Source organism: Microtus oregoni, unplaced genomic scaffold, assembly GCF_018167655.1.
Source record: "Microtus oregoni isolate MIOR12 unplaced genomic scaffold, Mior012 000012F_ref0000307, whole genome shotgun sequence".
Taxonomy (NCBI): domain Eukaryota; kingdom Metazoa; phylum Chordata; class Mammalia; order Rodentia; family Cricetidae; genus Microtus; species Microtus oregoni.
Genome location: NW_024543071.1, coordinates 43853955 through 43878818, shown reverse-complemented (window position 1 = coordinate 43878818; position 24864 = coordinate 43853955).

The following is a 24864-nucleotide window of genomic DNA, read 5'->3' as shown; positions in this document are numbered from 1 at the left end:
CTGTCTCTGCTTGGATTTCCTCCCTAGCTATAGTCTGCTTTGCCATAGGCCAAAGCAGCTTCTTTATTAACCAATAGTATTAAAACATTCATGGCATACACAGGGGCATCCCTCATCATGTTGGTCTTAAAATTCCAATTTTAAGTTAATTTTCCTGAGTGTCAGTTTTATCAACAGTAGTTGTTGATAGTACAGGGCATTCCTATGAATTTTCAGTGTACTGCTCTCACATATCAAGAGCTTCTATTGTGTGAGGCTTTGTCTACTTCACACCATAAGAATGTTTGTCAATTCCTAGTCCAATACCATCATGTCATAGTTTTACATGTCCTAATAACCCTTATACCTGAACAGTTATATTTATTTTTCATTATTATTTTTGTTTAATATTGGTCCTTTGTTTGAGCATTTAACTTTTATAATTAGCCTGCCAATCTTATAAAATGATGTGTGGATTGGATTGAGATTTTTAATAAAAGTGCAAATAAAATATATTTCTAAGACAACAGCTTTTAATCTTTGAGTATATGTTAATTCATAAAGTCCTGTTTATTGTTACCATTTTCTCCATAAACGTGCTACAATTTTTCTGGATTTATACTGATATTCTTGAATTTTTAAATTACTATAAGTTGTTTATACTTTAAATTTTAATTTTCTGTCTTCTTGTGGTATATAAAAACTCAACAGCTGATTCAACAGCATTATCATATGTAGAGTTTTGTTCTCATTTGTTCTGTGTAGGTTTTGCATTCACCATGAGGACATTTTCTATGTCATTTTATTTTCTGTGGCATTTACATTTACATCTCATTTCATCTTTCTGTGTTTATGGGAACTCTATCGCAGTCTTGGTTAGAACCAATAATCTTATACAATCAAAACACAAGATGTTCATACATGAAAATGTCACCCTAAAATTATGAATGTGAAAAATTTATAATAATTAAAAATTTCCTTTTTGATATTCTTTCTCATGTAGTCTAGGCTCACTAGATGGCCTGTGAAGATCTCAAACTTTCAATTCGCCTCTCTCCACCTCCTATGTCTTAAGGCAGTTAATATGTACCATCACACCTGGCTCATCATTAATAACTTTAAAAATAATATTTCCTGTTGTGTAGCCAGAACCTGGACACAACCTAAATGCTCCTTGACCGAAGAATGGATAAGGAAAATGTGATATATTTACATAATGGAGTACTACACAGCAGAAAAAAATAATATCTTCAATTTTGCAGGAAAATGGATGGAGCTAAAAAACATTATTTTGAGTGAGGTAACCCAGACACAGAAAGACAATTATCTCATGTACTCACTCATAGGTTGTTTTTAAACATAAAGCAAAGAAAACCAGCCCACAAATCAAAATCCCAGAGAAACTAGACAACAATGAGGACACTAAGAGAGACTTACATAAATCTCTTATGGGAAGCAGAAAAAGACAAGATTTCCTAAGTAAATTAGGAGCATGCAGAACTTAGGGAAGGGTTGAAGTGGGGGGTGTAGAGGCAGGGAGGGGAGCAGAGAAAAATGTAGAGCTCAATAAAAGTCAATAAAAAAAATAAACTAAAAAAATAAACATCTTACGTGTTTCTTACTTGAGATAATTTTTTCAAGTTTAATATAATTGTTATATTGAATGTATTTGTTATATATTTTGATAATTATTCTACTTGTGGTGGTTGGAATAAAAATGACCCCCGTAGACTCATTTGTTTCAATACTTGATACAGTTGGTAGAACTGTTTGGGAAGAATTAGGAGATGCTGCCTTGTTGCAGAAGGAGGTGTGTCATGAGACAGTGTTTCTCTCTCTGCCTGCTGTCTGCAGAACAGGATGTAAAGCTACCTTTGAATTCTCCATCTCTTCCTATGAGACTACCATTTACCATCCTGTCCTGCACATTATTGCAAGTTCAGAAATCACAGCCGGCTACCCTGCTACCTTGCTACCCCAGCCATCTCCATCGCTTCAGAAACAGCGGCCCTTCTCTCTGGTTCTCATTTCCATTACTTTCATTTGCAGCTCCTAAAGATATTCCTTTACCTGTAAGCTACACACAATGCTCTAAAAACCATATGTATCTGCTTTTCAAAAACCATGAATAGTATTTTATTAAAAATTTAAAAGTGTATATTGTTTTCAGTTTTTTTTATGTGAAATCTATCAATAAAATTTGAGATTTCAATTACAATTTTAAATAAGTATTTACTATATTTATCAACAACACAAGGTTTTTAAATTGTAGTTTTTCATATAATGTAGAATTATCTTTAAATGCATAAAATTATTGTTTTAGTAAACATTAATTAATTTGTAAGCATCTCCTTAGGTTTGTGCTTATTGTTGCCTTTTACATGCTGTTCTTTTCTTTTAGACGTTCCTTACAGTGCATAACCATTATTTAAAGACTGTTGAAGGTCTGCAGGAAATCTCATTTAGTAGGTCATTATACAAACCCAATTCTTGTCAGTTTAGCTGCTTATTTAATTGTGACTTTACTGTTTGTTTTTCTCCAATGCTTTTCATTGAACGTGTTGCTTCATTATTTTCTGACATCCATTGTTAATAAAAATGTCACTTGACTACATAACTGAAAAATAAAAGTTAAGATAGGAAGCTGTATTCCTAGTGAAACCCCAAGTTTCGAAAAAGCATTTGTACAAGATTGCTTAACTTCTGACAACAAGAATTCAGGTAGGGAGGGGCTCCCCTTTCTGTGAAATCACTGAGCTCCCAGAACCCAGATTGCAAGTTGTGCATCGCATACTGACTTTGGAAAATTAACTTAACAATATGCCAAGAACATGAAGTTGTTATTGCTAGATTTCATATTAAAAACGAAAACAATATAGAATTTCAAATTTATAATAAAATACTATTCATGCTATAATTTACAGGTAAAGCCCATTTTATGCTGTTAAAGTAAAGTACCAAACAATTAATCATTAATCTATTTATTTTTATCATGCACATTATTTTTTGCATGTGTGTACAGGCATGTACCCATGGATGCAGGTGGCTGTAGAGGTCGGCAGTTCCAGATCCTGGAGTTAGAGCTACCACACGTGGGTGTGAACTCAGGGTCTCTGCAAGAACAACACATGCTCTCAGCCATGACGTCATCTCTTCACTCCCCCAGCAATTTATTATGAGGAAGTAAAGCTGAGGAACAATCACCTCTTTGTTGTTGTGCAACTCTGCAGTTTTTAAGAGTGTTTTGATCTGAATATGTCCTTTTAGTTAAAAAAAAAAAAAGAGTCCATGTTATTGATAACGAGAGGCATTACAATGCTGATTAAAATTCAGAATCTGCACACATAATAACCATTAGTACTAGCTAGTTTAGGATATAGTGCTGCTTGCCTTAAATTTTTTTTTAAAATATTTATTTATTTATTATGTATACAATATTCTGTTTGTGTGTATGCCTGCAGGCCAGAAGACGGCACCAGACCCCATTACAGATGGTTGTGAGCCACCATGTGGTTGCTGGGAATTGAACTCAGGACCTTTAGGAAGAGCAGGCAATGCTCTTAACCGCTGAGCCATCTCTCCAGCTTGCCTTAAATTTTAACAATGAGCAGACAGCTGCTTTCAAACTTAATTTTACTCTTAGCCAGATAAATGCAGCCTGCTTAGTACTGTGCTGGTGTTTCTGACAATGTTTGAAATAAATGGTCCACTTTGAGCATCTTTTATACAAATAGGGTACTGAAGCCGTATGTTGCCTTGCGTATTCTATGCTACCCTGTTGCATCTGGTATTGTATGACTGTTTGTGTGTGTACATATGCACATGGGAGGCCAGAAGTCAATGTCAGGTGTCTTCCCCAGTTACTCTTTACCTTAGGGTTTTTTTTTTTTTTTTTTTTTTTTTTTGAGTGGAGGGGGACTATAAATGAATGTAGAGCTCAGTGCACTGGAATCAAGCCCTGGGGATCTCCTTACCTCTACATACCTAGCACTGGGATCTCCAAATGTGCACCAAGTCCACCTTTTTTGGTGGAAGCTGGGTTTGAAATTCAGGGTCCTGGGCTTGTCCAGCAAGTACTTTGCCAGCAGAGCTACCTCTGTCTCATCAGGACTGAATCTGGTTTTTGTTTGTTTGTTTGTTTGTTTGTTTGTTCTTTCTTTCCAGACAGTGTTTCTCTGTGTATAACTTCTGGCTGTTCTAGAACTCACTTTGTAGTCCAGGCTAGTCTCAAACTCACAGAGATCTGCCTTCCAAGTGCTGGGATTAAATCCATGTGCCTCCACTGGCCAGCCCCCCGATCTGTTTTTGAGTCTTCCCCTTACTTAGTGTGTATGCTACTGTCTACATTTAATTGCTTGTTGTCTGTGTTGTTCAAATTATTTCTCCCATCACTATGACTGCCGCTGTCTACTCAGGTTTACTTGTCTCTCGGAGACTAATTTTTCACACATTACCACCCTCACTCTCCTGGTGACCAATTTTTCTAGGGCATGTCAGTCATTTCTAATTTTCACCCACTTTCTCACTTATGTCATTATAGAACGGCATATCATGCAGAAGACGAAATTATCAACCTCTTTTAAATTAAGTTATTTTAACAAACTAAAGACAATAAGACTTCCCATTTCTGCCTTTAAAACTTGGTGCATCTCACATTCGGGAAGCATGCTATCTTTAGGAGGAAACCCACACAAGTGTGCTGACGCTCTCGTTGCCGTTAACATTACGAAACTTTCTGTTCTTTTTGCCAAGGTGAATTGATGTAGACCAGGATTTTGTTCTTTTCAATAGAAGACTAGCAGCTATGTGAGAAGCTTTAAGGAAAACGGGGTGTGGGGTGGGGAGTCTTGTATAACAAGTACAACTTGAGTAAGTGATATTTTTACAGGAGAATTTCTGGCTCAATATACGAAAGAATATTTTATAGCTCCAAATAGCAATCTGAAATCCTTCAAACTGATGTGAATGCTTTTGAATATTAGGACTTCTATGTGATTTCTTTTTAAAACTAGGGAAAAATGAATTTTGATAATCATTTTCGAAAATTGAATTGTCCTGGGAGAATATCATGTAGTTACACCTCCATGCATATAAATATAAAAGACTAGTTATTTTTAAAAAAATCCGTACATTGTTTTGATGCCAGTAATAGGACTGGTGAGGACAAATCTGGATTTGTGTTTGATGTTTGACTGTGAAGTTAATTGCTATATATATTTGTTTTTTCAAGATGGTCTTTCAAAAGGTGATTTTAATACCTATCTTGTTTATCAATAACATTAATATGAGGGTGACAGTAAGGTAATGTTTATGAGAGTAACTGTAAGCTTCCAAGCACTGCACCAATCTATGACTAAAGCTGGACAAGACACCATTCCTTATAAAATTTTATGTAATGAAAAAGTACTCTCTCTATACTCAACTATATTTCCTTGACCAATAAGGCTTTTGTACTCAGTAGCCCCCATCTTAACCAATGTAGCCACAGAGAATTTGGAGTCACGGTAGTGAGTTCGATTGGACAACTCTACTCTAGAAAATTCTTCTAAGAAGATAGACCTAAAATTCTACAAGTTTGGGAGGCTGAGACAGGAATATTGTAAGAGCAAGACCTTCCTGGGCAACAGAGTGAGTTTAATGGTGGCCTGCGCAACTTAGTGAGATTTTTATCCCAAAATTATAAAACCACACAAAAGTCAAACAAAAACACTGAAAAAAACAATACAAAGGAGGAAAGGAAGAGACAACTGGGACACAGAGTACTTGCCCAGCATGCATGCACCCTAGGTTCAATCCCAAACATTGGAAAACAAACACCAAAAATCCGCTCAAAAAAATGCCAAAGCAAAGCAAGGCAAGTTGAAAACACTGTTGGTCCAAGTGTGCAAACCGCTCTCACAGCAAAAGTGACAATTACATTTGTTGTGCAAAGATTGAAGAAATTGTGAAATGGGTAGGTTGCGCTGGTTATTGCCGATCACGCGGGCAGCATTAACTGTCATTCTCGGCTGTTTTTCCCGTGGAATTTTAGATGTTGCCACCAAATATACAACATGGCACCGTGTAGTGTCAGAAGTTAGCTAAAACACTGGTAAACATATGTCACGTCAGTCATTAAGGAAAAGGTATAATTACACTTTTAAATGTAGGGAAGCATTTTGAAAGTGGTGTATAATTTCCCAGAATAGACCTGTGTGAACAAATCCCTTCCCAAGTGCTTATGCAGCCTGAAGTCTCCAGGTTTGTTCAAATCAGAGCCCCGCTGTGAGCAGGCCGGCTGCAGACAAAGGAAGTCATTTGTTGGTGAGGCTGCATTTCATTGAGAGAAGCCAGCAGAAGGAGGGGCATCAGCACAGAGCCATGGACGGACAGAACACTCAAGACAGAAGCATATACGCCGGGGTTAAAACAAGCAGCTGAAAGGGGCAACTTCCATTCATATTAAAGAAACACATCTTTAATCATTGATCATGACCAACAAAATACAGGAGCAAATAAGGCTTTATTCGATAAAAACTTGATATCTGTGCGTTTTTGAGTGAACAAGATACCAAACACATCATGATTCAGCACTCACACGTTTTAATTGCTTGTGTGCCTCAGCCTCCCACTCCTTCATTGCTTGATCTAAAGCAGTGGCTCTCAACCTAATGTAAATTCCTCATGTGGTGGTGACCCCAAGCCAGAAAATTATTTTTTGTTGCTACTTCATAACTGTTACTTTGCTACTGATATTAATCATAATGTAAAGAGTTCTGGAGAAAGAGGTTTGCCACAGGAGTCATAACCCACACGTTGAGAAGCCCAGTGCTAAGGTGTCTATCCAGCTCTACTGTTTCTTCTCGCCTGTGCACCATGGAGCTCCTGATCACAATGCAGGGCACAAGATCACTCCTCAGATTGCTGCTTCACACCGCATATCAGTTGACACCCAGTGGGTTCATAGTGAGCATGCTCTACGAATAAATAATATGCAGAGGCTATATTTATTTCTCTTTCTTCATCAAATCATCTCTTGAAGGCTCTGTGCTTTGGACATTTCTTAGTTTCTGGTGTCTACCTTAGTATCTCATATATTTTCCTATTTGATAAACTTGATTGGATCAAATACAGCAACTCAGTGAAGTCATACAGAAAAAAGTTTTAAAAAAATGCAGATCTTTTTGCTCAGTGTTTCTTTAATCATAATATAAAATATGCAATTCTATTGGTATAAAAAATCCAAATTTCTGGTCTATTATGTTTGTTCTAATTGTCTGGTCTAATTGTTTGGAGTATCGTGTTTTTCTCTAGTTCATTTACCTGAATACAGCCCATGTTGGCCATTAAAAATGTGATTATATTAGGGTTTTTTTCTGTATTTTTCAGTATAAGAAAATAACCAAAGGGTAGTGTTATTTTAATGACAGGAAAGCAAACCAACAAAGGCCCTGCTTCTCCTTCCAGCATAGGTTGAACATATCTGAAGTGGGTATGTGTAGACTTGTAAACCCTCCAGTGCCTTTCGAGGTTAGGCAGCAGCTGCAGATTTTTCTTTCATTTTGTTTTGTCCTTCCCTGTCTCCTTTGGTTTTGGTTTTGGCAAGGCCTTGTAATCTTCATGTGACCTAATCCTTTCACTTGCTTGTTAATACACTCAGTCAGAATAGCGTCATCTTTTAATGGGAGAATTTAGCCTATTCATATAGACTGGGGAAACTGTTCAGACAAGAGCCGTAAGTCTTCTTCTCTTGTTGAAATAAGAGTGGCGGGGCTGCGTCCCCAGCACCCCAGCCGCCTACATGGCTAGCTTATGCCCCGAAATAATTACAAGGAAACTGTATTCTTTTAAACACCGCTTGGCCCATTATATCTAGCCTTTTCTCGGCTAACTCTCGCACCTGGACTAGCCCATTTCTAATAATGTATGTAGTCCACGAGCTGGCTTACCAGGAATGATCTTAACCTGCGGCTGCCTGGAGTGGGAGAATCATGGCGACTCCTTGACTCAGCTTCTTTCCCCCAGCCTTCTGTTCTGTCTACTCCTCCCACCTATGTTTTAACCTATGAGGGCCAAGCAGTTTCTTTATTGCTTAACCAGTGAAATCAACAGATTGATATATGACACTCCCACATCATTCTCTTGTCCTTTCTCTACAGGCATTTCCAACTAAATGTCCCCCTCCTTCTCACAGGCACAAGCCCCTCATGCTGTGCTGCTTGCCCCCTAGACTTCATATCCTTCTAGAGTTACTAGGTGACTATTGGAGTATCCATGTTCTGATGGCACAGCTTTGTTGATATTATCTTATTATTTTGATTCTTGCATGAATCTGCATCAGTATTAAGACATTTTACTTAGCGTGTCAACTCAGCTTTATTTTACAGTTTTACCAAGGGGTTCATTTCAGTTACATCTGTGATCTCCAGTAGTTCTCTTCATTTTTAAAATTTATTTATTTTATTTTGTGCTTAGTCAGGATTTCCTGCATATATAGATGTATACCACATTTGTACCTGGAACCCGAGAAGGACAGAATTCATGGGTCTTGAGTTACCACGGTTGTACACTGGCGTGTGGATGCTGGGAACCAAATCTGGGTCCTGCATAGCAGCAAGTGATCTTAATTGAAGAGCCGTCTCCCCAGCCTGAGATGAGACAGCTTTCCATAAAGTCAGATCCTGCCTCCTGAATAGTCCTCTCACATTCCTCTGAGAACAGATTACACTTGTTCTAAATTCACCTTAGGTTTTATTGTTAATAGTATTTCCCTAAAGTTTGGGGGGTTTTCCTTGATTTCTTCTGTATCCTATTGACTGTACTAAAGTGCTCCTGACTGTTTAAGCACACACTTTTCTTCCTAGTCTGGATTCTTGGTGCATGTGTATTGGTAAGGATGACATAAGGCTCTGCCTACTTCGTTTGTTATTAGAGCATGAATATAAATTTATATCAGATTTAACATGATCCCACAAAGCTATCAGGCGTAATTTATGTAATTCAGGGATTTGAGATTATGCTAATTTTCTGTTATGGTCAATCATGGAGAGGTAACTACATGGGAAAACTCCAAAAGAGAGTTTATTTTACATATACATTTTAGTCAGATGAAATCAACTAACTGATTGAATAAAATAATGATAAAATGTGGCCTGGAAATCAGGATGTCATAAAAAGGAACCCAAAGAAGGTAAAGATGCAGAAGCTGCAGAACGTTTTGGTCCTTGAATATGGGTGTGGAATGAACTCAGTACTTCTTTCTCCCAGAGGGGTTGGTGTGTCCCTAAAGGAGGCACCATATGTAAGTCTCCTGTGACACTGCTGATGCTGCTGACAATTTAATTGCAAAAATGGCCATCTATTCTGGAGAAAGATCTGAGCAGGAAATTGTGAGGGCTACAGGGTTAGAATTTGACTTTTATTTGTAGTGGTAGACTAGAGGGCTTCAGGCCTGTCAACTGCCCGTGAACTTGTGATTCAGTGTAGGGGTATCATTTACACTAGGTGTTGGTGTCCCTGGTTAGCTAGGTGGAGAGAGTTTCCTCTACTGGTTGCCTTGTGAGTTGCCCTGTTAAGTACCCTTGCAGAGGTTAGCCTCCCGCTCTAGCCTCATTGTTGGGTGTTGAGAAAAGAAGGGACAGAAGTGAAGAAAAACAAAGCAATAACAAACAAGCCCTGGTAGAAATGAAAAGTTACAATACACTCTTCACTCTATGGTCAATAATTTAGAAAGGTCGTTTCTTTTGCAAGCAGTATTCTCTTGGTCTTATCTGCTATGTGCTTACTTCCCAAACTTTCAAAACTCTGCCTCATGTCTCATATATGTTCATTCAACTTTCTCTGAATGTGGAGAGATGTCTCTATACTGATGAATATCTTGCATATCACCATAGAACCTTCATCTGATGATGGATGGAGATAGAGACAGAGACCCTCACTGGAGCACTGGACTGAGCTCTTAAGGTCCCAATGATGAGCAGAAGGAGGGAGAAGATGAGCAAGGAAGTCGGGACCACGAAGGGTGCACCCACCCACTGAGACAGTGGGGCTGATCTATTGGGAGCTCACCAAGGCCAGCTGGACTGTGACTGAAAAAACATGGGATAAAATCGGACTCTCTGAACATGGCGAACAATGAGGGTTGATGAGAAGCCAAGGACAATGGCACGGGGTTTTGATCCTACTAAGGTTCTGGCTTTGTGGGAGCCTAGCCAGTTTGGATGTTCACCTTCCTAGATATGGACGGAGGGGGGAGGACCTTGAATTTTCCACAGGGCAAGGAACCCTGATTGCTCTTTGGACTGGAGAGGGAGGGGGAGAGGAGTAGGGGGAGGGGGAGAAGGGTGGGAGGAGGGGGAGGGAAATGGGAGGCTGGGAGGAGGCGGAAACTTGTTTTTTTTCCCTTTTCTCAATAAAAAAAAAAGGCATTGGAAGAAAGAAAAAAAAGAATTATGCCCCAAAACTTCTGGGTTTTGTATTTAACTGCTTCCACATCTTAAGTTACAACTTTTCCTGGATGACCATTTATGGAAAATCCTGAGAGTCCATTTTATTGTTCATAAGCATTTTGAACATAAAAGCATTTTGAAGCATAAGTCCATCAATATGTAGCTTTTGACAAAAGTGCACGAAGCTGGATGGAACTTGGTGTTGAGCATTTGCCTAGGATAGTCTCCAGGGTTCCTTAGAGGAACATAATGGATGGGGTTTCATGATAGAAGCTAGGTAGTTTAGCAATAGCTGCCTACATGCCAGAGAGGCTAACTCAGTACCTCTTTAGTCCATGCATCTGGGTGTCTCAGCAGATTCAGCACGACCCGAAAAACCTGGAGTAGTCTACTGTTGGGCATTCTACCAACAATCCTGGACTTTGGAGGAATGTCCTTTAAAGGCTCATGAGTCAAGGCTTCAGCCCTAGGATGGCTTTGGTCCCAAAGTGGACCTGTTCACAGATGTTGGGACCTCTGGGAGTTGGAACCTAACGGGAAGTCTGTGGTCACTGGAAACATCTCCTGGAAGAACATGATGAGAATCACCCGCTCCACCCCATTCTTGTTCTTCCTGGATCACACTGGTAGCAGTTTGCTCTGCCGCATACCCTCCCAAAATCCACCAACCTTGACAGAGTCCAAAGGAACTGACTGCATAATTTTGGACTAAAACCTCTAGAATTCCTATCAAAAATAAATTTTTTCTTCATAAGTTAATTGCTTCACATATTTAAAGTACTGAATAATGCAAGTTTATATTTCCTTTCTTAGTTATAATTCTGTACTTAATAACAAATTAGATATGATCTTCATTGATTTCTTATGAACAAAGATATAAAAACTGTTAAGAACATAACAGGTGCTGACAAATATGATTACCACAAACATTACTTTATGTACTTACTGTCTACTTTTCTAGCTTTACAATTATTTATTCCCAAAGGCAGTCACTATTTGTAATTCATCTTTGATGCTACTTATAATGATCCGAAATACATATTTGTTAAATAACAGTGAAATTTGTTCTTCATTGGCAAATATTTGTACATCTCATTTATTGGAGTCAATGAAAAAAAGTGTTTAAAAGAGATCTTTGTGTTCATCATGTCCTGAGGTAGACATGGCATCCTGTGAGTGACCAAGGTCACCCTCTGGCATGAGTTCTGGCACACCCCATTCCACTGGTCTTTTCCACTTCTCATGCCATATCTCATCCATTTTAGAGCTTGTTTAGCTCCATACTTACCCTCTCCCTGCCCTTGTTTTACCCTTCACCTGTGGACTCACTCTTTTTTCCCACGAGAATTCTCCTGGTTCTCAAAATACAGATTTTTTTTTTCTAGACCCACTTTGATTTTTCCAGTTACCACAGTTCCAGCTCTGGTTGGAACCTGCTCAACCGTCTCTGTTTTTCACAATTCTGCTTTGCACAGAGGACTCTCAACCAGCTTTTAATGGTCCAAAGTGAGAGCCAACGGACCGATGAACTTGTTCCAGCTCTTCAAAACTTGTTAAAAATATACATGCTCTGTTTATTTCACAGACGCTTAAGAGGATATACAATATACATCGGGCAAAATAATCTCTAAATTCTAAAACCAGAGTTACACTGTCTTAGCAGTATTTTCAAAGGATGACCCTCAAATCTAATTCTGGTGACCTATTTTTCTCAGAATATAGGTTACCTTGAGCAAGGGACACATAAAGATAAAATTATTTTTAAGGACATAAAAATATTTTAATTGTGTATGCACACACGTGTGTGTAGATAAAAGCACCTGAGTATCAGTATCCGTGGAGGCCAGAGTCCTTAGATCCCCTGGAGCTAGAGTTACAAGGTGATTGTGAGGTGCCTGGTGTAGGAACTGAACTCCAGTCCTCTATAAGGACAGTGCATACTCTTAACTGGTGAGCCATCTCTCTGGACCAAAAGAACACAAGTTTTAGTCTTTCAATAAAATTCTTTCTTTAGTTTAGTACATCCATTTTGCTAGACCAGATGGAAAGACTAACGTCAGGCAAGGAAGTAGGTAGTGACAATTACAAAACTTGAGAGAAGATTTTTTTTTTTTTTTTTAAAAGCCATTTTCCTAGACGTCTTAATGGGAGAAAGTTTAAAACTCTGACAGGAAGATTTTACAGTCTGTGAAAATCTCTGACTGGGTCGCCATTACTCGAAGGAGGATCTGTTGAAAATAAGAATTCACAGCTTTCCTGCTGACATGGGGAGAAAGAAAACTTCAAAGGAAACCTTGAAGAAATGATTTTTAAAGCAGGAGAGTTGAGGCTTGACCTAGTAATAGGTTTTGAAAGGGTGTTTGCTATCTCTGTGGTAAGTCAGGCTGTGCCACGGACAAGCTCCGAAGCTGAGTACAAGCAGGCTGGAGGCACCTTAATAACAATATTGATCGACTATAAACAAAGACAGGCACAAGAAGCCAGGAGAGCAGAGAAGAATGTACTGGGGGAGAAAGATTATTATCCTCCTTTGGGATGACTAATGCCACGGTCTTAGAAATTCACTTTACAACTACCAATTTTGAGATCTTTCAATGTGTCCAGTACTTGATAAAAGGCACTCCTCTAGCCCTACCCTCAAGGTCTCTGCAGGCTACTTCGTGTGTTTTAGGCAGTTTGGTAGAGGAGGGAGGGACCCACGGCAAACTTAAATGTGCCACTTCGGTATTACTAGTAACCCGCATCCCACTGAATAATTCTGGGAAAGGCCCTGCACCACACAGACTGGCTCTCGATGTGTCTCTGCCACAGTATAGCTCAGTGTCTTAAGATGGCTCATGCATGTCACTGTTCTGAGCTTTCATTTCCTCTTGACTACACGTGGGACACGATTACAGTCGTGGTGGTGGGAGGAAAGGCAACAGTAAACACAATAAATATAGAGTCAGCTTCTAGTTCTAAATTTTAAATTCTCATGAGATTTGAGATAAAGCACAGCATTCTGATGTGACTTCCAAAAATCTAGAATAGATTTTTTTTTTCTTTGTGTAAGAATTGGTTTATATCCTGCCTATCCGGGTTTCTCGGGATTGATGATGCATATAGCTGGCTTACAGCCTTGGAGCCTGCCCTCCATCTGAGCTGTAGTAGGCAGAAGCTCTAAATCCCCAAGCATCCCAGTAGGTGAGCTTTTGGGAGCAAGTTAGCTACATTTTAAAGTGGCAACCATACACACATCCGAGGCTCTGGAGTTCATAGTCATCTACCAATCAAAGGGCACTGCTTGAGGCAGGAAGAATTCTAGAAGTGAAGGGGTTTGAGAAAAATAACTGGAGTTTATAATCTAAAGAGGAGACAAACAGCACCAAACAACAAAGAACATTATAAATCACGACTCCACATCTGTGTTCGGCCATGGCCATGACAATGTTATGTGCCACCATTGACCAGCTTCGTACAAGTGCAGTTTTGCTGGTGTGTCTCTGTGGGCCTGTGGACCTCCATATGACTAAGAGCTTCTTGGACACTACTGAGAATATGCTGAGTGTTCATTCAAGGAACTGTGTCCCTGGAACCCTGGATGTTGGAAGTCTGGGCATGTAGATGCATGCATTCCCTAGTTCATCTCTGTAGATTCTTTAATATTCATCTATTTAGGTACCTTGGCATTTTCTGCCAAATTGGAAACAGTTTTTGTATTTGTTTTTCTTCTCTAGTCTGCTCCTGCCCCTTATTCAATACTTTAAAAACATTCCAACACAAACTATCTCCTGTGTGATTTTTGTCTTGAGGTCTAGAGACACTTTAAGACACCTTAACTTATGCAAAGCCTGACATATTCTGGCCTGTACAGAGCTGTTGCCGGGTGGTGGTGGTGCGTGCCTTTAATCCCAGCACTCAGGAGGCAGAGGCAGGCAGATCTTCATGAGTTCAAGGCCAGCCAGGTCTACAAGACCTAATTGCAGGACAACTACGACTGTATACAGAGAAATACTGTCTCAAAAAAAAAAAAAAAAAAAAAAAGCTGTTGCTTCGGAACCCTTGTCTCCTGGCACACCCCGCCTAGCAGAGCAAAACCTATGAAGAGGTGAGGCAGTGTGGAATGTTGACAGGAAGAAAGATTTCCAAATTATTTGCAAATACATCTTTGAAGCTGTCCTTCGCATTTAAAAATCCACGTGAATGTTGCCTTCTGCACAATCCTCATGTATGTTTTATTACACACGATGCTAGATTTGTAGTCCTGGCACAGTGTCTAGAGTTCTACAGCAGGGCTCTGTTTAATCTCCCTGTTTCTGGTATTGTCAGTAAGTGACACTTTCCATTCTAATATGCAAACCTGATCACATCCTGCATTAGCTTAAAACTTTGAAAGAGGCTGACTGCTCAAGTTCAGGTTACATTCCAATTCCTTAGCCTGCTTTAACGCCCTGCATACGTTGGTCTGTGCAAATCTTCCCAGAGCATTTACTGTTGTCTCTTTTCTTAATGCTCTGCTGTCGTAAATGCCCCCAATCCCTTTAAATTTCTGTGTTGTTTTGACTCGGACTCTCCTTCTCTTGGCTCAGTCTGGAATTTCCTCTGCTACCCTCTAACCTGTCCATATCATCGTTCTTCTGTTTCGTGCCTCCCAGGGAATGATTCTCTCTCTGGGCTTATGCCTATCCATGTGTTTCGGTTGCTTCTTCATCTTTCTTCACCATAACACATTTCTTACCCCTTTGCTTTTGCCTGTCAGTCTGGTTCTTCCTTGGAAGACAAACACATGAAGGAGAATGCCCCAGGGCTCCTTCGTGTCCAGTATCTTACCCAGGTAAAGATTATGAGGTCCTTAGGGTTAAATATTGTTCCCGGTTCCAGCCAGCCTGCTGCTCTATGAGATCTTTCAGTCCTGGATTCCTCAGCTGTATACTGTGGAAGATAATATCCTCATTATAAGATGATTAAAAACAAATAAGTCATGTGGTTTAGCACAATGACCCATAGAATGTGTATGATAAATGACAGCTACTACTACTATAATTACTACCACAGTTATTAAGATTCTAATAACAATTTTGATGTTCTTAGGCATTCGATATATAAGTATGTAATGACTGTATAAAACCAAAACAAATGGAAATATTTCATACCTTTCATTTGTTAATGAGCCAAGTATTTGTCATTGCCTATCAATTTCTTGGAAAAAACAAAGCTAAACTGGAGCTAATGATACATACAAGATTAAGTAGCATCTAGGAAAATTTTCTTCATTGCTTTGTTGTCACAAATAAATGTATATATGTGGATGCAACTGACTTCTGTCCTTTAGTGGATTTTTTATAATTATATAATTAGGATAATAGCCAGAGAATGTCATCAACTGACTGAGATTTAGCTCCTCTGAAAGGCTCCTACATCTTAATCCTTGGAACCCACGAATATGCTATTTTGCATAGTAAAAGATTTTGACAATATGGTTCAATTAGGGAATCTTAAAACGGGGAGAGTAGCCTGTATTATTTAGGTGAGTTCAACATAACCACAGGGCTTGCAGCAGCGGCATCAGGAGGTCAAGTCAGAGAGGGACAATATAATGATGGGGGCGGGGCCAAAAGGACAATATAACTGTGTCAGAGTGAGTTGAGAGTGGCCCCCAAGAACTAGAACAGGCAGGGAGCAAATGCTTGGGGATCCTCAGACGTAACAAACCTTGCTGGTACCCTGGTCGACCACGGAATACTCTGCCCTCTAGAACTCTACGCGGTGATTTTCTATTGTTTGAAGCTGTACTTATTGATTGTGGTGGTTTGTTACAGCTGTAGCCGGAGAAAGACGGCTTTGCTGACATACCCTGAAATATTGCTGACAAGTGGCTTTAGAACACTGTTTTGGGGATGAAGAGGTTGCGAAGCATAAACTGACAATGAAGAGATGATCTCCTCTTCTGTAAGAAGAGATGAAGACACTCTGGAGATAAACTTTCAACTTTGACTAGCTATTTCAAGGAGGTGGGGGACCAGGCTTTCCTACCAGAGGCTCTGGCACATCCACTTTAATGATGCTGTTTTCAGCACGTGGCTCTGTAATGTATTTATCTGTGTGCTATAACTAGCCTTCACTCGTCACTTTTCCTTCCTTGAAGTGTCTGCCTCTTACATTTCCATACCTTTCAGGTGATCTGAAAATAGTCGTAACCTCTCAAAAGCAGTTCAATTTTATTTCAGTTTTTATTGGCTTTTGGAGATATTTTGGAAATATAGGCATCTTACCTTTATTAAGGCTTCTTATTCATGAATAATGTTATACTTCAGACCAATCTGTCTTACCTGAATTCTCAGGAAAGTGTCATCTCTTCACATTAGTTCTGTAGGTTTAGAATTTGATTGAGTTCTAGAAAAGGTATTTCTGCTCTGATGAATGGATGCTTCCACCTTCTGCTATACTATCTTCTCATCTTATTTTGTTGTCGCAGCAACTTATGCTTGATCCATTTTCCTGTTTTGGTCTGATTCCTTCCAGGTTATACATTTTAGGCTCATGAGAAGTACATGTATTGTATATAATTTTCATTTTGTTGCCTGGGATATTTTTTTTTCTGGAATAGAGTTTTTTTTTCTTGTGTAGTCTATTTCTTTCTCTTCTGTGTGATTTTATTACCAAAGAAAAAATTTGATGCTTCTCTTTGTTGGAGGAGGAAGGAGAGGAGGGGAAGGGACAGGGGGAAAGGGAGGATGAGGGGGATGAGGAGAAGAAGAAGGAGAAATAGCAGCAGCAGCAGCAGCAGCTTGGGAGGGCAATAACTCAACGGGCAAAGAGAAAGGTGCTTGCCACCAAACCTGACAACTTGGTTTAATTCATGGAATCAACATGGTAGAAAGAGAGAGCTCCCTGCTGGCAGTAGTCCTATGATCTCTACACATTCACTGTGGCATCTGTATGAACACAATAAAAAAAAAGTCTTACAAAAAGAAATAATAAACAGGATGGGATAGGCAGACACTCAACAAAAGCATGCAGAACATTCAGTGAGAAGAGTAAAAGAAAGAAGATCAGGTCCTTTACCTTAATGGGTGGTCAGCTAATCCTCAAGTCCTGTACCATGTGAAGCAATACACTCAAGTCTTAGTCTATTTTCTCCTTTGCCCAGTACTTACTGAAATCCCAGTCAATCCTTACTATGCTTTCATTCTCCTTTGTGTTGTACCAAAACAAACCATTATCTTATTTCACCTGGATGGAGAAATCCTCTACAATCCTAAGAGAAACCAGTGGTTATGAGCTCTTGGGCATCTAATGAAAGATTCCCATTGCATTGGGGGACACCTCATTGTTGGGAAGGAAATCATTACCTGTCAGTTGATACAAGTTTACTTGGATGGTAAATGTCATTGGCTAAGTAGAGAGCTGCAATTCTCTGATGTACCAACTGCTTTCACAGCCTTTGATTATCTCTGTGCATCCCACAGTAGTGCTCTCTCTATCTCAGATTCTCAGCACTTGCCATGGCTGTGCTCATCGGTGAAAGATCTGTACAATGCATGCCTTCCTCCACATCAGAAGGAAAACATGAATCCTGAAGAACACACCATAGTTCCAACATTCCAAGGAGTAATTGATTTGAAGGAGAAAAATAATTTGAGATTTAAATTTTTATTTGAATCTCTGTCACCCTACTGGAACTGATAGCAAGGCAAAGATACCATGGCTAATATAATATATGTAAAAGAATGATCTCACTGATAAATATGAAATGCAGTTTTATATATTGTATCTGTGTATTTATGAACATATTTACATTTATGTACACATATAATAAATACATATAAAGAAAATTAGGAAATATTAATAATGGTTACGCCTAGGTACGGATATATGAAAATTGTTTGCATATGTATTTTAACTTTATAATACCTAGCCTCATAATTAATGAATTTAAAATACCCATAACTACATTAAAATTTCAATGCACATAAAATTTGAATGAGAATCTTTCCCACTTATATAAGAACATGGGTGGTAGAGTGAACGCTATGCATTAAGCACATGGAACGCAACACCAGCTGGCAGTGTGAAAGAGGCTGTGGCATGCCATGGTGGCACTCAGGATCTAAAGCAGCAGTCAGGCACACATCCTTTCCTTCCTGCTTCCATGCTTCCTGATTCCGTCTGCTGCCTGCTTTTCTGCAGTCATAGCCAATGACATGCTTGGGATAGGATCGGAACTCTTTTCAACTGGAGCTGCCCATATGTTCATTATAAAAAATGTGTTCGCATTTTCACTGCAGCGCACCGCAGATACTGACAGTGCCTGACTGTGAATTCGTAGCTGGAAGAGAAGAAGGACTGGCAGATGAAGTGAAAGAAAGTTGGTAAGAAGTAGAACTTTGGTGTGAGAGCTTTGGGAGCCTGTGTGAACTCTTCCCTTTAGCTTAGGTCCCATGACAGAATGCTTGGGTTACTGATTTCCCTCCCCTCAAGCTCATTCCACAAGATATACTCATGATTCCATCGCTATAACAGCACATGAACTTTCTCAACACATTCCCATATGCAACAAATGTGTCTAATCTCGAGTTGGTAGAAGTCTGACTTTAAGATGGTTTTCTTTTTCCCAAGCATCTATTCCATTGATTCCTATTTCATGGGTACTCCTGTAGTTAACAGCCCTGTGTGCTCTGATTTAACTGTGCATCATGTGGTTAGAGGGAAAAATGGTGAGATGAGTGAGAAGATGGGTGGAGAATAGATAGCTGTATGAGCAGACAGATGGGCAGAGAAAAAGAAGGGACTCAATGTTTTCCTTGCTTTTGACTAATCTTAGAACATCTATTGGAGAACAAGTGATGACATCTTGCATACAGAAATTGAGAAAATTTTATTTGTTGAATCTACATTATTATGCTTCATCCAATTGGCACCTGTCTGGAAAGTTGTATCACCTTGTCTTAATCAAGTTTAGGACTTTTGCAAGATTTATTACTTCTACTAATTTCAGGAAAATGCCATATTATAATCGATTTTATTTTGTAATTGACTACCTATGATTTCATTTGCCCACTGCATGACCTTGCTGGAGAAGACAAAGAAGTACAACGGTTTGGGAGACTTAAAACAACAGAATTGTATTTACAGTGTAATTACAGTGACAAAGTATTAATGAAGTTATTTTATAGTTGCAGGTCATCATAACATGAGGAATTGTGTGAAAGAGTTTTAGCGTTAGGAAGTTTGAGAACCACTGAGCTAGAGGATTTCCAAGAGGGTTGCCTTCCACTCCAAATGTTACAAAAATAAGATAGCGGAAGGACTCGGGCGAGAGCTCAGAACCTAGAAATACCTTTCCCCACTGTGTGCTCCTCTAGGAAGCCTGGACTCACCAGGTGCTGGCTATGACTATCAGCTATGCCAAGTGCCGCTCTTTCTTCCTGCTTCTCTTGTTGTGCTTGCTTCCTCTAGCAATGTATTCCTTCATGGCTCTTCCTTATTATCAAGAACCCACAGATTATTCAAAGTCTGAATTAAAAGACTTCTTCCAGCTCTCCTCCCCCCACCAGTGTATTCTATTCTATTCTACTCTACTCTATTCTATTCTATTCTATTCTATTCTTTCCTCCTCCTTTTTATAGTAGGGGTCAGTCTCTTTAAGCTTAGTTCTCAGACCCACTATATACTCACATGTTATTTCATCATTTATTTAGCCTGGTTTATAGTTTGGTAAACCAGAAATAAGAATTAATATCTCTATGTATATTGTTTATCATGATTCTTAGCACAAAGTAAGTCAATGCATATATGTTAACTACTCATTGTTAGCATTTGTTTTTGTCCTGTGATTCTTTGTAAATGCCAATGCATGCTTTACTACTTTGGGTAACATGGATGGTCAGGAATTGTGCTCTCTCCAGCCTTGCATACCACATGGTGTTAAGAATTTTCTTAACAAATAGATGTGACAAGTAAATGTTTATAGTTTTAATAGAGAAAGTAAAACCTTTCAGATTCTGTCTTAAATCTTACTCAGTATGACACATTTGAGCCTGTTCTTTATTGAAGTCAAAGTAGAAAATTTTTCAGCAATCACACACTCATCAAACATTGTGATTTTGTGTTTTGATGAATTAATAGTAGAATAAAATAATTGCAATCCTCATTGTAGTACAATTTTACTTGTTAGACACTTGATACTTAGTAGAAACTCGTGTATTTATCTTGGTTTTTCATCTTCATAGAACCATGCAAAGAAGCTTTTAATGGTTTACCAAGTTCACAGAAATTATGAAGCTCAGATAGGCTAATCCAGCTACAACATGGAATACCACAGTTACATCATAGGATAAGCCAGCTTCACTGTGTTGTCTTCTTTCCTTTGGTTATTGTAATATTTTAAAATGTGAGCACTCAAGGGAGTTGTCTACCATGATTCCAATATTTTCTTCCACCTGCTGTGTTCATTGAATATTATCTTCTACCCTTCTCCACTAACAGCATGCAATTAATTATTCCATCATCCACAAATCTTCCCTACGACACAGCCATCCTATTCTTACTGAAAGTAGCTCCTTACCTCCCCTCAGCTTCCTACTTATTGTAGTAGTGGTTCTCAACCTTCCCAATGCTGTGACTCTTTAGCACAATTAACTCCTGCTGTAGTGACCCCAACCATAAAATTATTTTGTTACTATATAATAACTATAATTTTGCTACTGTGTTTGCCTGATTGTCTTAGGCAACCCCTGCAAAAGGGTCATTTGACCCCCAAGGGGTTGTGACCCATCGGTTGAGAATGGCTGTGTGCTTCATATTTTTTTTTCCGCATATTGAATGTGAATTGAAGTTCCCAGAAAAAAAAAAAGGCCACATCTGTATTAATTATTTTCTAAGACTAGGGACATGGAGAGACAGTTCAGCACTTAGGAGCACTTGCTATTGTTCTTGAAAAACTGAGTTAGCGCTCCAGCTTCCAACAACAGGTGCCCACAGGCTCCTGTAACTCCAGCTCCAGGGATACCTCATGTCTCTGTCTTCGGTAGGCATGTATATTTACATATACAGACTCAAATGCAGATGTATGGCGTAATTAATTTTTTGAAAATCTTAAAAATAAGATTTTACACGACTAAGTTGATTGATTTAGATTTCTATGATAATAGAATATAGCAGACTTGGGATCCTATTATCTGGGCTGTCTTTTCCCTTCTATGCTGTTTATTACTCACCTCTGTGTCTGACCTAATTTCCTTGCGACTCTTGGGCTTCCACCAAACGAAAATTTAAAAGAGGAAGATAACAGATTTTCTTGTTGTGTTGTGTCTGGTCTACCCAATACTCCCATAAATATATGGGGGTCTTTGTTCTGCTACTACAAAGTTGCATGAAAACATTGCAATGCGAATATGGTATTCCGGTAATTGTAATCCACATTCCTGGGTCATGGCCGTTTATATTTGGCTACCAGAATAAAGTACCTCCTATTTCCTTTGATTTGAGAGTTGTGCCTTGCTAGAACATAGCTAGAACTTAAGTTTAAAGACAACTAACTCCATTTTCAAACTTGATAAGTTCATACTTCTAGAAAATGGCAAAAGAAAATAACACAATTAAAATACAGATAAATTCTCAAAAATATCAATCACTGCAGATATTACTTTTTCAAACATCTCTATAAGATTAAAAAGCAGGACAGTCAATAGAACATGAAAAACGACAAGGATGAAGACAATATGATTTTTTTTGGTAATTATGTGTCTGGATAAAATTAGTTTGAACCATAAACATATAATAAAATGAACAGTTACATCCTAGCACTTATTTATATTGTCCTTTATTATTTATATTTCAATGGTTTCTTGTTGTCAGGGTTAATAACATTTGCTTTATTTTCATTTCATGTGTCTGTCAAATACTTTCATGACTATAATTCTTTCAGTAGCAATGATTACCAGCTTACTGGCAATCTTCCCACTCCCCTTTAGCCTACGAGAGAAAGTTTATACATTATAAACCTTACCCATTTCAAATGTATGGTCCACTACCTCTTAACATGTTCACAGAATTTTTCAATAATTATCATTATCTAGTTGTAAAATCCCTTTTCCTCCAAAGAGGCCTGGTATGCTAAAAGTCATTGTCCATCAAACTTCCCAGCCATCGGCAATCACTTTGCTTCTCTCTGCAATTAGTGGGAGGTATTCATGCAAGAAGGGTGATGAAGGGAATCAATGTAGGCTTGCTACTACAGTGTTCTCTTGAGATTTACTAGAATAGAATCCCCCCAAAAGGATACATAGGATCTGGTTTGAAATATATTCTCAGAGCCACCAAAAGGCAGTATATTTAGTAACCAACTTTTGTTAGTAATCAGCTTAGTTTCTTTGGGAGGCGTATTCTACACTGGTGTTCCTACTTTTATCACTGCAATATGTAGACAGTGACATCCAATAGGTAGGAGAAAACCTGCAGGAACTGTTGTGAATTCACTATACCAGACACATAGATGGACACATTTATGCAGGTCTAAGTAATAATTGAGTAATAGTGTGTTTAAAAGCAACACCAAGTTTACTTTTGACTGAGGTTTGCCAAGTAGTCCCAATTTCCTTGACATATGGCTATCAGAAACACCGCTTCTTTTCTTTTTCAGTTTTAACAATATTAACTCTTATACCACCACATTACACAGTCTCTCTCTCTCTCTCTCTCTCTCTCTCTCTCTCTCTCTCTCTCTCAGTGTGTGTGTGTGTGTGTGTGTGTGTGTGTGTGTGTGTGTGTACGTGTAGATTACTGAGTGGCTACAAAAGGATGAAAGTATCTGTAGCTGAGTTGGAGTAGCTAAACAAGGCCTCATAGAGGCAGAGAGCGGATACAGATGCAGGGAGACTCTCTGAAGTTAGACAAACTATTAACACACACAGCTGGAGAACTACTTGAGGCTGAATTGCAGGACCACAATGATGAGCAAGGCATCAGGGTTGAGCTGAGCTCTACAGATGAGACACAGGACCAGGCCTAGAGGACAGATACAGAAATGGATAGGAGGATGACAATTCAGGTAGGTGCTCAGTAGTGAGGACTGAGTTGAGCCGAGTCCTGAGAACTGACAGTCACTTGATAAACCATGTGGTTAAATGACAAATTGGAGGAGTTATTGTCACACCTTCTGAGGTTCATATGAGGGTGCTCTCCCTTTTTGAGGTCTAAGTCAGGGTGTTGAATTTTTCTTCAATCTAGTGAGTTGATATTTTGGGTCCTGATTTATTGATACGGTTTTAATATGTTTGTGTACTCATTTGTTTTAATCTGTCTTTGCATGTTTATAGGTAGTGTGATGGTTGATCTCAGTTGTCAACCTGACTGTATCTGGAATCAACAAAAACACAAACTACTGGGTAGTCCTTTGAAGATTTTTTTGATCAGATTTTTTGAAGTCAGAACACACAGCCTAAATATGGGCAGAAAGAAAATTTGGCTTTTTCCTGTTTTCCCTTGCTTTCACTGACTAGTTCTCTTCAGTTGCTAAAGCATTTCTCCACCCACATTAGACCAAATTTGTTCGGGTTTCTAAGGCAGCCTCCCAGAACCCTTCAGTCCTTCGGTGTCATATTAGGAGTATGGAGTTGAGTCACTGGTAGGTTCACAGGTTCTCTGGTGTGAGTCAGCCATCATGAGACTTGGAACACATCTTATAGACCAACCTAATAAATCCTCTATGAATACATATTTATACTTAAATACATGCATGCATCCTACCAGTTAGGTCCTTCAGAGAATCCTAACACAAGGAACTTTTACTTTTAAGATGAATGAGTTACCAGCCTCTACCGCACGGATGGTGTTGGAACAATGGTGGTGTCAGCCTGCATGGTGAGAAGGAGAGTAATCCTGCCTCTACATCTGCATCCAAAGCTGAGATAAACTCTGATTTCAATGGAGTCTTACAGGGGAAGGAATACCACGCAAGCCACTGTTTTATATATAGTGTGAATAACTTGGAGAAGGCATATATGGAGACCCATATCTGAGCAACTGGAAGTAGTGTCCGGTAAGCATCAGTAAGTCACAGATCTATAGATGCTCTGATATCTGGATGGGTTTTTTTTTTTTTTTTAACCATTTTTGTCTGTCTGAAAAAAATGTTCTTTTCTCCTCTCTGTTCCTTTAACTTACTTTTGGAACTTAAGATTTTTGGATGCCATGTATTGTTTCCTTTTTGCCGTATTGCCTTACTTTCTTAGGAATGGTCATTCACGTTTGGCCCTTTCTTCTGTCTGCATGTGCGCTCACTGTGACCAGCTGATGTCCTTCCAGTGTCTGCCAAGTGGTCACACTCCCCCACCGTGAACGACAGTTTCTTTCCTTTAAAAACTGCTTCTCTCTCGTTGCTTCAGTCAAGTCTCTTAGGAAAAAAATTTCCAGCCAGCATAGAAGGAACCAATTTCCTTAGAAATTTTCAATAGTTGAATTATGATTGATTAATTAT